This window comes from Otolemur garnettii, unplaced genomic scaffold (genome assembly GCF_000181295.1).
Source record: "Otolemur garnettii isolate 467f Iridium unplaced genomic scaffold, OtoGar3 scaffold00243, whole genome shotgun sequence".
Lineage (NCBI taxonomy): Eukaryota > Metazoa > Chordata > Mammalia > Primates > Galagidae > Otolemur > Otolemur garnettii.
In genome coordinates this window covers 1,557,048-1,568,749 of record NW_003852638.1, presented here as the reverse complement: position 1 = coordinate 1,568,749, position 11,702 = coordinate 1,557,048, and the positions used below count along the sequence as shown (strand labels likewise).

The window sequence follows — 11,702 nt, the reverse complement described above, 5'->3', positions numbered from 1 at the left end:
ACCTCTTTTGTTAAGTATATCCCTCGGTATTTCATTTTCTTTGAAGCTATGGTGATGGGAGTTGTGTCCTTAATTAGCCTCTCATCTTGGCTGTTATTGGCCTATACAAAGGCTACTGACTTGTGGACATTGATTTTATATCCTGAGACATTAATGTTTTTTTTTTTTTTTGAGACAGAGTCTCAACCTGTCACCCTGGGTAGAGTGCCTTGGCATCACAGCTCACAGCAACTGCACTCCTGCCTCCACCTCCCAGGTAGCTGGGACTACAGGCACCCACCACAATGCCCATCTATTTTATTTGGGTTGCAGCCATCACTGTTGTTTGGTGGGCCCAGGCTGTATTCAAACCTGCCAGCTCAGGTGTATGTGGCTGGCACCTTAGCCACTTGAGCCACAGGTGCTGAGCCTACTGTATTTTTTGATGACTTCCAGGAGTCTTGTGGTTGAGTCTTTGAGGTTCTCTAGGTATAAGATCATATTGTCAGCAAAGAGGGAGGGTTTGACCTCCTCTGCCCCCATTTGGATGCCCTTTATTTCCTTCTCTTGCCTGCTTATATTGGCTAGAACTTCCCACACTATGTTGAATAGTAGTGGCAAAGATGACAACCTTGTCTGGTTCCAGTTCTAAGTGGAAAAGCTTTCAGTTTTATTCCATTCAGTAACATATTAGCTGTGGATTTGTCATAGATAGCTTCGATCAGTTTAAGAAATGTGCTGCTTATACCTATACTCTTCAGTGTTCTAATTAGAAAAGGATGCTGGATTTTATCAAATGCTTTTTCTGCATCTATTGAAAGGATCATATGGTCTTTGTTTTTGCTTCTGTTGATATGGTGAATAACGTTTATGGACTTGCATATGTTAAACCAGCCTTGCATCCCTGGTATGAAAGCTACTTGATCGTGGTGTATGACTTTTTTGATGATAAGTTGTAACCTATTGGCCAGGATTTTGTTGAGAATTTTTGCATCCTATATTCATTAGTGAAACTGGTCTGAAGTTCTCCTTTGTAGTTGGGTCTTTTCCTGGTTTGGGTATCAGGGTGATGTTTGCTTCATTGAACGTGTTGGGGCAGATTCCCGAAGATTCCTCCTCAATTTTTTGGAATAATTTCTGCAGTATGGGAATAAGCTCTTCTTTAAAGGTTTGTTACAATTCAGGTGTGAAGCCATCTAGACCAGGGCGGTTTTTTTTGTTGGGAGATTTTTTATTGTTTCTTTGATCTCAGTGCTTGAAATTGGTCTGTTCAGGAGATCTATTTCTTCCTGGCTTTGTCTAGGGAGAGGGTGTGATTCCAAATGTTGATCCATTTCCTTCACATTGTCAAATTTCTGGGCATAAAGTATCTGGTAGTATTCAGAGATAATCTCTTATATCTCTGTGGCATCAGTTGTTTTTTCCCCTTTATTATTTCTGATTGAGGTTAGTAGACATTTTACTTTTCTATTTCTAGTCAGTTTGGCCCATTTTTTTTTTTTGTTAAAGCAGACATTTATTAAAATCCATTTATATAGTGTTTTACAGACAAAAAAAAAAGTAAAGTCCTAAACATTCAGGCAATCGTCTTTTTCCAGAAGTGGTTCGTGAAACGGTGGATTTCTTCACCCTCCCTCCAATAAGATATTTCTGTTTATGCTCCTGAAAATGACGCATTTAATTACACCACCTTCCCAGGAAGAATCCCTTTGAGGTCCCCAAACTTCTGCAAATAATGTAGAGATACTAGCAGAGAACCTTCTCCAAAATGCAATGCCTCATGACAGAGGTGTAGTGCAAGAGGTACATGATGGTAGCTCTTCAGAGGAGTGTGTGCACACCCAGCATGTGAGCCACAAGGAAAGCTCAAGGGCCCACCTGGCCCCCTAGCTGCAGAGTGTGACCAGCTGGGACTGCATGGCCTCCAGAGTCTCTTCTTCCTCCTCATCCTCTGAGGCGGCCATTGCTCCTGCAGGTACAGTCTCTGGAAGGGCATCAGTCACTTTACTGGGTGCCTTACCCAATGCCCCTGCTGTAATTTCAAACAGAATTTTGTCAATTTCCATTTCTGCTGCTTCCTCCATTTCTTCCTGATCATCCATGCTTTCAAAAGTGTCCTCTAACATCTCCTCTATGATCCCAGCCTTCATCATCTCTTTGGATAGTTCCCACACAATGGCCTGGATTTCTGGGATCTTCACAAGACTGCATAGCCTTCATCACTTCTGTGCTCTTCTGCAGGGAGTCAGCTACTCACAGAACCGCAAGTTGATTCTTCATACCCATAAGCACCCAGTTCATATGCACTTTGGATGCATACAGTTTGGTCACAGCCTTCCTGGACCTGATCATCTCCTTGGCCAAAACTACACAGACATCCTTCTGGCCCTTCTTGGCAGCATCTTTCACAGATCGTTTCACTTTTTCTTCTTCTCTTTGGATATCTCTTATTTGCCTGTCAACAACCCTCATTTCCGTTCTTATCTTCAATGACCGTTCATTGACCAGCTCTTTGGGAGGCTTCTCCTGGGTTTTTCCAAACAGCCCCGTGAGGAACTAAACTCGTCTTACTCCTTCCAGCTTTCCGTTCCCTGCACCAAGGCAGGTCATAGGCAGCCACCTGGGCGGGGCTGGCTGGGAGGGAAGGCCCATTTTTAAAGTTGGGTTGTTTGTTTTCTTGTTCTCTGAGACTGCTATTTCCTAGACCAGGCATCCTCAAACTGTGGCCTGCGGGCCACATGCAGCCCATCAGGAGTGTTTTTGCTGCTGCTGCCTGTTCTGCTTAGCAGCCAACTCGTCTGAGGGCCCTCAGTCCAACCCTCCACTGGTCTGAGGGACAGTGAACTGGCCTCCTGTTTAAAAGGTTTGAGGACCCCTGTCATAGACTATACTCCATAGAGTTCAGTTCCTTGACATGCTAACAGAAGTGTCCTAGGGGAAAAAATAAAGCGAGATAAACTTTGGGAATTCTAAATAAACATCAATAAACAGGTTCTTTTTTCAGCACAACTTCTCAGACCTTTAATAGAATAATGGTGCAGGATGATGATGAAGCTCCCCAAGGCAGGAATTTATTGTGCCAGATTTCTTAACTTCCTTGAACTTATTTTTGCCCAGGAACAGGAGAACAACTGAAAACACTAGGTATTTGCAAACTTTTTTGTGTTTTTTTTTTTTTTTTTGGCCAGGGCTGGGTTCGAACCCACCACCTCTGGCATATGGGACCGCACCCTACCCTTTTGAGCCACAGGCGCCACCCCTTTTGTGTAGCTTTCAAAGCTTCATTGTTCTGTATATAACCATTTTTAGTTGTGTGCTATTCCTAAGGCATTTTAGGAAGATATAAATACAGGTTATGTCAGGTTTATGGAATTTATGGTTGGAAGTACCAGATTATTCCCAAATTCAGAAACTTTCTCTTAAGAATATCAACCATCATCTTCAAAGGTAGTCACAGTAGGAAAAATTAATTAAGTAATTAATTAACAGGCCCAGCTTACATCTTGTTTCCTTCATGAAATTTTCCTAATATTTATGGACTACATTGATCTCTTTTCTCTAAACTGCTTTGACTCTTTAATTCTGTCTACAAGTTACCCCCAAATATGTATTCCTTGTAATAACTTTTATTATTCTAGATTTGATGATTTCATCTCTCACAACAGATTGTTCATTTCTTCAGGAATGTGCCTGTATAATTGCCGGGTCTCCTACAGCTCAGCAGAGTGTCCCACACATGGGACACTTTTAAATAAAACTATCAAATAATTGTTTTCTTCCTAGACATTCATCCTTCCTCCCTTCCTCTTGCTCCCTTCCTTTCTTCCCTCTTCAGCTTTTGATTAAAAATAAGCTAATTGAAAGCATAACAGTTTTATTTTCAGAGTGGATCACAGTAATGCTAACTTAGATTCATTGGCTTCTAAAACTCACTGCAAGCTGTTGAAGAGCACCAGTGCATAGGTGTTCCTAAAGAGGCCAACTCCATGGCATCTTTAAATAATGCATTGCGGTAGTCTTTTTTCCCCATGACCAATCTGTTGTACACCTGCCAAGAAGCAGAAGAAAATTTATTTAATACGACTAAATGCATTATATTTTGACAGTGGAATATACCATTTTAAAACATGACTGTAACAGGACAGATTTAGAAACAGCATTGCAAATATTTAGCATAGCCTGTCCTGCCTTTGGTGGGCTTTGTGTTGTTAAATAGGATTAGCCAGAAGGATTCATCAGTATTCTGATGACAGGGAAGAGGCAACCAAATATTTTTAAAATCTGTCATGAGGGAAACCCAAGCCTTTCAATCTTCTATGTAGGGAGAACTGTGAGTTCTGTACAAATGGGTAACCTAGAAACAGAAGCAACCAAAATACCTGACTCCAAATGATTCACATGATTGGGGAAAACTTGACATGATGCTTTTTACTCAGAGTAATCACTTTTAAAAGGAATTACAAAATGTACTGAATATCACTGAATTATGCACTTAACACACGTGAATTTCAATAAAGCTTTTCTTTAAAAAAAATAAAAGATTTGCAGAATTTTTCTCAGAGTGCTATTAAGAGTGCTCTTGAAATTCCAGAAGAAGAATACATACTGCTCTGGTGTGAACTTCACATCTCGTATGTTGTGCACGGTATACGCTGCCCCTTAAAATCTCCCAGGTGTGGCTGAGGGAATTATCAGAGAAACTGATAATTCACATCCTCCTCAGTTGTTGCTACGATGGTTTTGCTTAAAATAGTTGTTCACAATTTTGTGTTGAAGGATGATGTCAAGTATAATGACATGCAAGATGCAGTTTTTCGAACCACTGTGTGGAGGTCTGATTGACGTGTATAAAGAAGCTGTACATATTTAATGAGCATGTCTCAACGAGTTTGGGGAGAAGTATACACCTGTGAAACCATTACCACAGCCAAGTAAAGATGCATTTTTTAAAAAAGATTTTCATCATTTTATTTAAAACAGGACGTGTTTCTCCTGGAGCAAGGCCATTAATTAAGTACCTGAAAATAGACAGCAAGATGCCACTTTGGAGGGACATTACTTAGTGGTTATCCACATGCAAATACCTAAAAAGGGCATTTGTTAATTGGCATTGAAGGTTTATGTTTTGCCTATTGAGATAATAGGCTGTGACCCCTGAGAACCACTTGTGAGCAGCTGGCAATGGCAGTTCCCAGTTGGTGCTTTGTGTGTGTCATTTCCTGTGAGACATAAGAGCCAGTGTTTACAGATGGTGATGGCAGTGTGACCCACCCCTTTATTTTAGCAGGCAACTTCCTAAGAGTTCCATCTATGCTTTGGTCCTTCAGTAAGACGTGATTGCCTGGATAGACATCAAGTTCCCGGTCGGCGCCTATAGCTCAACCGGCTAAGGCGCCAGCCACGTACACCTAAGGTGGCGGGTTCGAATCCCCAGTCCGGACCCGCCAAACAACAATGACGGCTGCAACCAAAAAATAGCCGGGCGTTGAGGCAGGCGCCTGTGGTCCCAGCTACTTGGGAGGCGGAGGCAGGAGACTCGCTTGAGCCCAGGAGTTGGAGGTTGCTGTGAGCTGTAATGCCACGGCACTCTACCCAGGGGGACAGCTTGAGGCTCTGTCTCAAAAAAAAAAAAAAAAAAAACAGAGACATTAAGTTCCTTTTCTAATGTCACCTCTTGTGGTGTCTTTTTTATTAGCAGTTGTGCTTGCTGAGGTCTTATCTTTCCCTATTTTATCTTCTCTTGAACAAAATGTTTATTTCAATCCAGCAGGAGAGATATGAGGGCAGACTTCCTTGGAGCTGTCCAGAGGGTTATCCCAAGTGAAACAGGGCTGTGGCTGGTTTGCTTAAACATTAAATGCTGTGTCACTGTCAAAGTGGCAAAATGACCTCACCACCTTCCTTGTGTGGGTGAAGCTCAAAAAAATGATGGTTATTTGACATTGCGAACAAGGGAAGAAAAGGTGGAGTGAAGAAGGGCTGCCACAGGCATCTTCTTGGGTTCAGAAAGGTCACTTGGTCAAAGAAATCTGCCCCAGCTGAGCCACCATGACACCTGCAGGGAGGGCGTTACTCTTAGCTCTAAAGGCCTGGGTTGGGTGGAGAGGTGCACTCTGCTGTCAGCTTGTTACAAGCATTTATGATATTCATTCATTTGCGAATAATATGTTTTTATTTTTTTTAGAGACAGAGTCTCACTTTATCGTCCTTGGTAGAGTGCCAAGGGTGCTCACAGCTCACAGCTCAAAGCAATCTCCAACTCCTGGGCTTAGGTGATTCTCCTGCCTCAGCCTCCCAAGTAGCTGGGACTACAGGCGCTTGTCACAATACCTGGCTATTTTCTTTTGCAGTCTGGCTGGGGTCGGGCTTGAACCCACCACCCTCAGTATGTGGGGCCGGTGCCCTACCCACTGAGCCACAGGTGCCACCCCTGCTGATAATATTTTTATGGATAAACATTCTAGGGGCAGAATTAGCAAAATGAGATTGTACATACACTCAGGGTTTTGTAAAATGTCAAATATTCTGCCTGTGCAAAGTATGCTTAATCACTCACCTTTCTACCCCACTGCCTTGCTTATCCTCTCTAACATGGAGACACTGGGCTTCTCCCCCGTACTTGCTTGCTCTCACCCTACACCAGCACCAGGCTGGCGGCTTCCTCTTCCATGTGTTGGTGACCTCTTGCATTGCCAACAGTGCTCTGTTCAGCTGTACTCCCTGAACTGTGAGTCTGTGGCCCAGATGGGGCTGCTGGTTTCCAGGGGATCCTCTATGCTTCCTGAACATCAAGCCGGCCTAGATGAGAGAGGAGAGCAAGGACATTGGCCCCATGTTGCACTCCGAGGTGGCTCCCGCTCTGCCTGGGTGAGCCTGTGATAGCTTGGACCAAGGCTAGTTTGCGTTCATTTTCTTGGCCCAGTTCTTTCCCTTGTTCTGGGAATTGGGGTCTTGCTCTGACCCCTATCTTGGGACAGCAGTTGCAACACCCAGGTCCAGTTCCTCAGAACCTTTCTCTTGGGGGGAAGCTTGTTTATGCTCTTGGGATGGCGTGTGATATGCCCCCGGAAGGGCTCACCACCTCAGCTGCAGGACTGCTCCTGCAGGAACTCCCTTAGCTCTCAGCAGCTGATAGAGAGCCTCCTGGCCCCAGGTCACCTCCCAGCTTCAGACCTCCTGGACGGGTCGTCTGTGGCCTGGCCGTCAGCATTCTGCTCACCTCCTTCCTCTGCCAAATCCTACCTCTCCTGCCCTTCCCTTCCTCAGGGATCGATCCTGAGAACACTCACTAATCAACCTCTTGCACACCAGTCTCCACGTCTTCTGAGATGACAGTCTCTGCTTACCTGTGTTCACTTCTTCAAAACTACCTAGATTCTCATGCTGCACTCTGCCTAGCTGGTTGGCCAGACAAACATGGAGAGTCACCTCTGTTGAGTTTTAAGCACTCCTGCTTAGCCTGGCTGTTTTGTTTTATTTTTTGGTTGTTTGATTTTGCTGCTTTCAGAGATACTGCTGAAAACAAGGTCTTTCTCTGTTGCTCAGGCTGGAGTGCAGTGGCATGATCATAGTTCTCTGAGGCCTTAAACTCCTAGGCTCAAGCGATCGTCCTACCTCGGCCTTCCAAGTAGCTGGGACTACAAGTGTACCACCATTCCCAGATGTTTTTAAGTTGTTTTTGTAGAGCTGAGGTCGTGCTGTGTTGCTTGGACTGGCCTCGTACCCCTGTCTTTAAGAGTTCTTCCCACTGCAGTTTCCCAAAGCACCAGGATTCTAAGTCTAAGTCCTGGCTTTGGTTTTGCTGCCATATGTAGAGGCAGAAATTGCTCTGGCTGTTAAATATAATACCACTGCCAGTTAAAAATAAAAACTTAAAAAGCTACGCTGACCATCATTTTATCTTTTCCATACCAATCCAGATGACAAAGAAAACACCATGCTACTAGGAAGAATTATGAGCATCCTTTATGGAAGTTCCAATTGACAGAAATTTGAGGCTGCAGAGATACTGCTGAAACTTGCTTCAATGCTTTACAGAGAGGAACATCTGGTGCCTTGATATTCTTGCCTTTGTTTCGAACTTGAGCTCTTGAATTGATTTTTAAAGCCATGCATTTTTGCCTAACTCTCATGTTTGAGAGGCCAGTAGGTTAACTAGATAACTGGTTCTAGTTCCGCCAAAAGCTTTGGGAATCTGGGCAAGCCACTTCTCCACTTTAGACCGCTGTTGTCACTTTGGCAAAAGTGAGGTTGGTTTGGGTGTCCAGCTTTATGTCTATGATTACTCATAGTTGGCTACATCAGGGAAAGCTTATTAGGGTTCGTAAGGCCAGGTGGCTTGGTTAAAGTGCCTCCTAGGGCTTTCACCTTCCAATTTATAGCTTAACCTCAGGAGTAGATTTATAGCTCACCTTTTGACTGGAGCCTATCCTGAATGACAGATAAGGCCAGCTACTTACTCACCATATTTCCCTCTGGAATATTTGTGTTTATTTGTTATGCCTCCATAAAATGTTGGTGTGAACTCCCAAGAAGGAAGAGTAAAACAAGAAAAGAAAACCTCACCATTATTTCATGGAAGTCATAGGCTGTAAATTGTTTCTGCAGTTAGACGATTTGTTTTAAATCATAGCTCCATTCTTATGTAAACATGGGCAAATCACTGAAATTACCTACAGCTCAGTCTCTTCCTTAGAAAAAATGAGGACAATATTTACATCTACATCCCATGGTTTTCATGAGTTTTAAATGTGTGTACATCCTGGTGCCTGGCACACAGTAGGGGTCAGTGAATATTATTATTTGACGTGCAACATTATGCCCATCCCATACAATTACGAGGAATTGGATAATTGTTATTTATAATAGAGATATGATTAAGACAAAAATAATTACAATTAAAGGGCATTGTTCAGCCTTAAATAATAGCTGGGTTATTATCCTGTACCTGGTGTTACCATCATAATCAAAGAAGCAGAAAAGACCTGCCATTGACTCTAATGTGAAGATTTAGAGAAGGAATAACAATTGAATAGATGACAATTTATGAGCTCAAATGAGCTCAAAATTCATTCCTCACAAAAATAGAACAGTACAGATTTCTCACATACTCTACGTTCTGAGAGGAAAAAAAATAACTCACAGAGGGAAAAGGATAAAATAGTGTAGGAGTATTTCAAAGTGGCCTAGGAGAGAAAAGTCTTCTGGTTGCTCCTTTGAAGTTAGATCGCAATGAATCTATTCCCTACCCAAGATACGAAGGCATGATTTACAGTGTATATTTAATGTTTGCTAAAAATATGTAGCTAAGAGAAAGCCAAGGAAATATTTTCATTTAAGAGAAGCCAACTTTGATGTTGTTTTCTCTGTGGGTGGAAAGTGCTGTGTTTTTATTCTTACCAATCAATATCCAAAATTCAGAGTCACAATACACATTCCCAATAATGATTCTAATTTTTTTTTTTTTTGAGACAGAGTCTCACTTTGTTGCCCTTGGTAGAGTGCCGTGGCATCATAGCTCACAGGAACTTCAAACTCTTGGGCTCAAGCCATCCTCTTGCCTCAGTTTTTTTTTTTTTTTTTAAATTTTTAGTAGAGAAGGAGTCTCACTCTCGCTCAGGCTGGTCTTGAACTACTAAGCTCAAGCAACCCACCCACTTCAGCCTCCTGGAGTGCTAGGGTTACAGGCATGAGCCATCGATCCCAGCATCATTATTATAATTTTATCTCTGGTCTTTGGGGAAATTAATGTTCATGGCAGTCAGAACCTCCACGGATGTATTTTTCTGTCTTTAGATGATGTGTGCATTTCACTAATGGACAACCAAGAAGGTACTTCTACTACCATTTTTTACTGCTTGAATTTAAGCTTCATTCCTCCTGTTGGTCACATTTAAATATAAACTGGACCCCTTGACACATTCTTCTTTGCATATTAGGGGTGAGGTATGAGACATGCAGCACATATGCCAGACCACAAGTCTAAGGTGAGATAAACCAAGTTCAAATCCCTGCCCTGCCACCTTGGATTCTAAGGCTCAGTTTTCTCGTCTGTAAAATGGGGATAACAATGGTATTTACCTCATAGGGCTTCCGTGAGAATTTACAGGGTCATGTATGAATTAATGGGGAGGCAGGATAAGCAATGCCTAAGGCCAATGTGAGGATTTCACATTGTCTGAATCTAGGTCCTGTCTCTCCACAGCTCTGAGATACTGGAAACACCAGAGTTAGCATCTTTACCTATAAAATGGGAGAATGATAGTCCCTGCCCCATTAGGGAAGTTGAGATGACTAAAATAACTAATATATGACAATAACAATATAATGCGTGCTTGGCTCATGCTGATCAATATTATTATTTTTTTGTCTTCTCTACGTAGAAGGCTCTGCTTACTTATTAATCTTTTTATCATGGGAATTATTTTCAACCTTTCACCTTTGGATTTTTCTCATTCTTCTGAACTCCTGCAGTAGATTTTTGCACTTCTCTTATACTACTTATCTCATATGATAGTTTTATGCATCAACTTTGCTGGGCTACAGCACCCAGTTACTCAAACTCTAATCTAGGTGTTGCCACAAAGGTATTTTGTAAGATGAGGCGAGTATCTACAAATGGCCAATTTTAAGTCAAGGAGATTATCTTGAATAGTGCGGGTGGGCCTCCTGGTCTCATCCAGTCAGCTGAAGGCCTTCAGAAGCTGAGGTTTCTTGGAAGAGAAGAAATTCTATCTCAACACCAGAGCATCATCTTTTGCCCGAGTTTCCAGACTACTGGCATGCCCTACGGATTACAAACTTTCCAGTCTCCTCGATTTCATGAGCCACTACCTTAAAATAAATGAAATTAAAAACAAAACAAAACAAACCCAAACTCATATCTGCTATTGTTCTGTTTCTCTAGAACACTCTGATAAATTCATGCCACATTCTCAATTTTCTTTGCTTTTACTTAGTATGTATGAACATTTTAGTTATATGTGCCATTCGCCCTCAGGATGGGAAGCTGCTAGAGGACAGAGCACACCATAAAGGGGGCCTCAAACTTTTTAAACAGAGGGCCAGTTCACTGTCCCTCAGACCATTGGAGGGCTGGACTGCGGGCCCCGGGATGAGTCGGCTGCTAAGGACAGGCAGCAGTAGCAAAAACACCCGGCAGGCCAGATAAATGTCCTAGGCGGGCTGCATGTGGCCCGTGGGCCGTAGTTTGAGGACGCCTGATAGGTCTTGGCATCTAGCCCAGTCAGTCCCTGGGTCTGTGTCTGCTCTGCAGTAGCTTGGGACCACCACTTTGTATGCCCCTGGCATCTAAGCTCTGCTTGGCCCTTTCTAGATGGTTCTGTTCTGTGTTTTTAAAAATTTTTAATTAATTGCCAAGTTAAAGGAAAGGAGTATTTATCATAAAAATTTGGAGATTAGTCACTTCTTATAAATTCAGTAGATTTGGAAGTTGGGACCCATATTTCTTCATGGCAACAATTGGGCAGAGCTTCATGGGGGCCATCTCCCCAGAGCTGTTATCCAACTCACTTGACTATAAGCATTTGTATTTGCCAACTTCTGATGCTTCATGTGTTTTTTAAACGGGGTGTGTGAATATGGAGGAGTCATTTAAATTTGCATTATTTTTATTGTCATGTCTAGTATTTCTCATTTCATTTTCATTTCAAAATACTAAAGGGTACAAGTGTTTTTGGTTAAATGGATCACTTTTTTTTTTT

At 42.5% G+C, this 11,702-nt stretch overlaps 1 pseudogene; it reads right to left on the bottom strand.

Moving 5' to 3' along the window:
- Positions 1-1,865: 1,865 nt before the first annotated feature.
- On the bottom strand, positions 1,866-2,541 carry LOC100948384 (annotated as a pseudogene).
- Between the last annotated feature and the right edge of the window lie 9,161 nt (positions 2,542-11,702).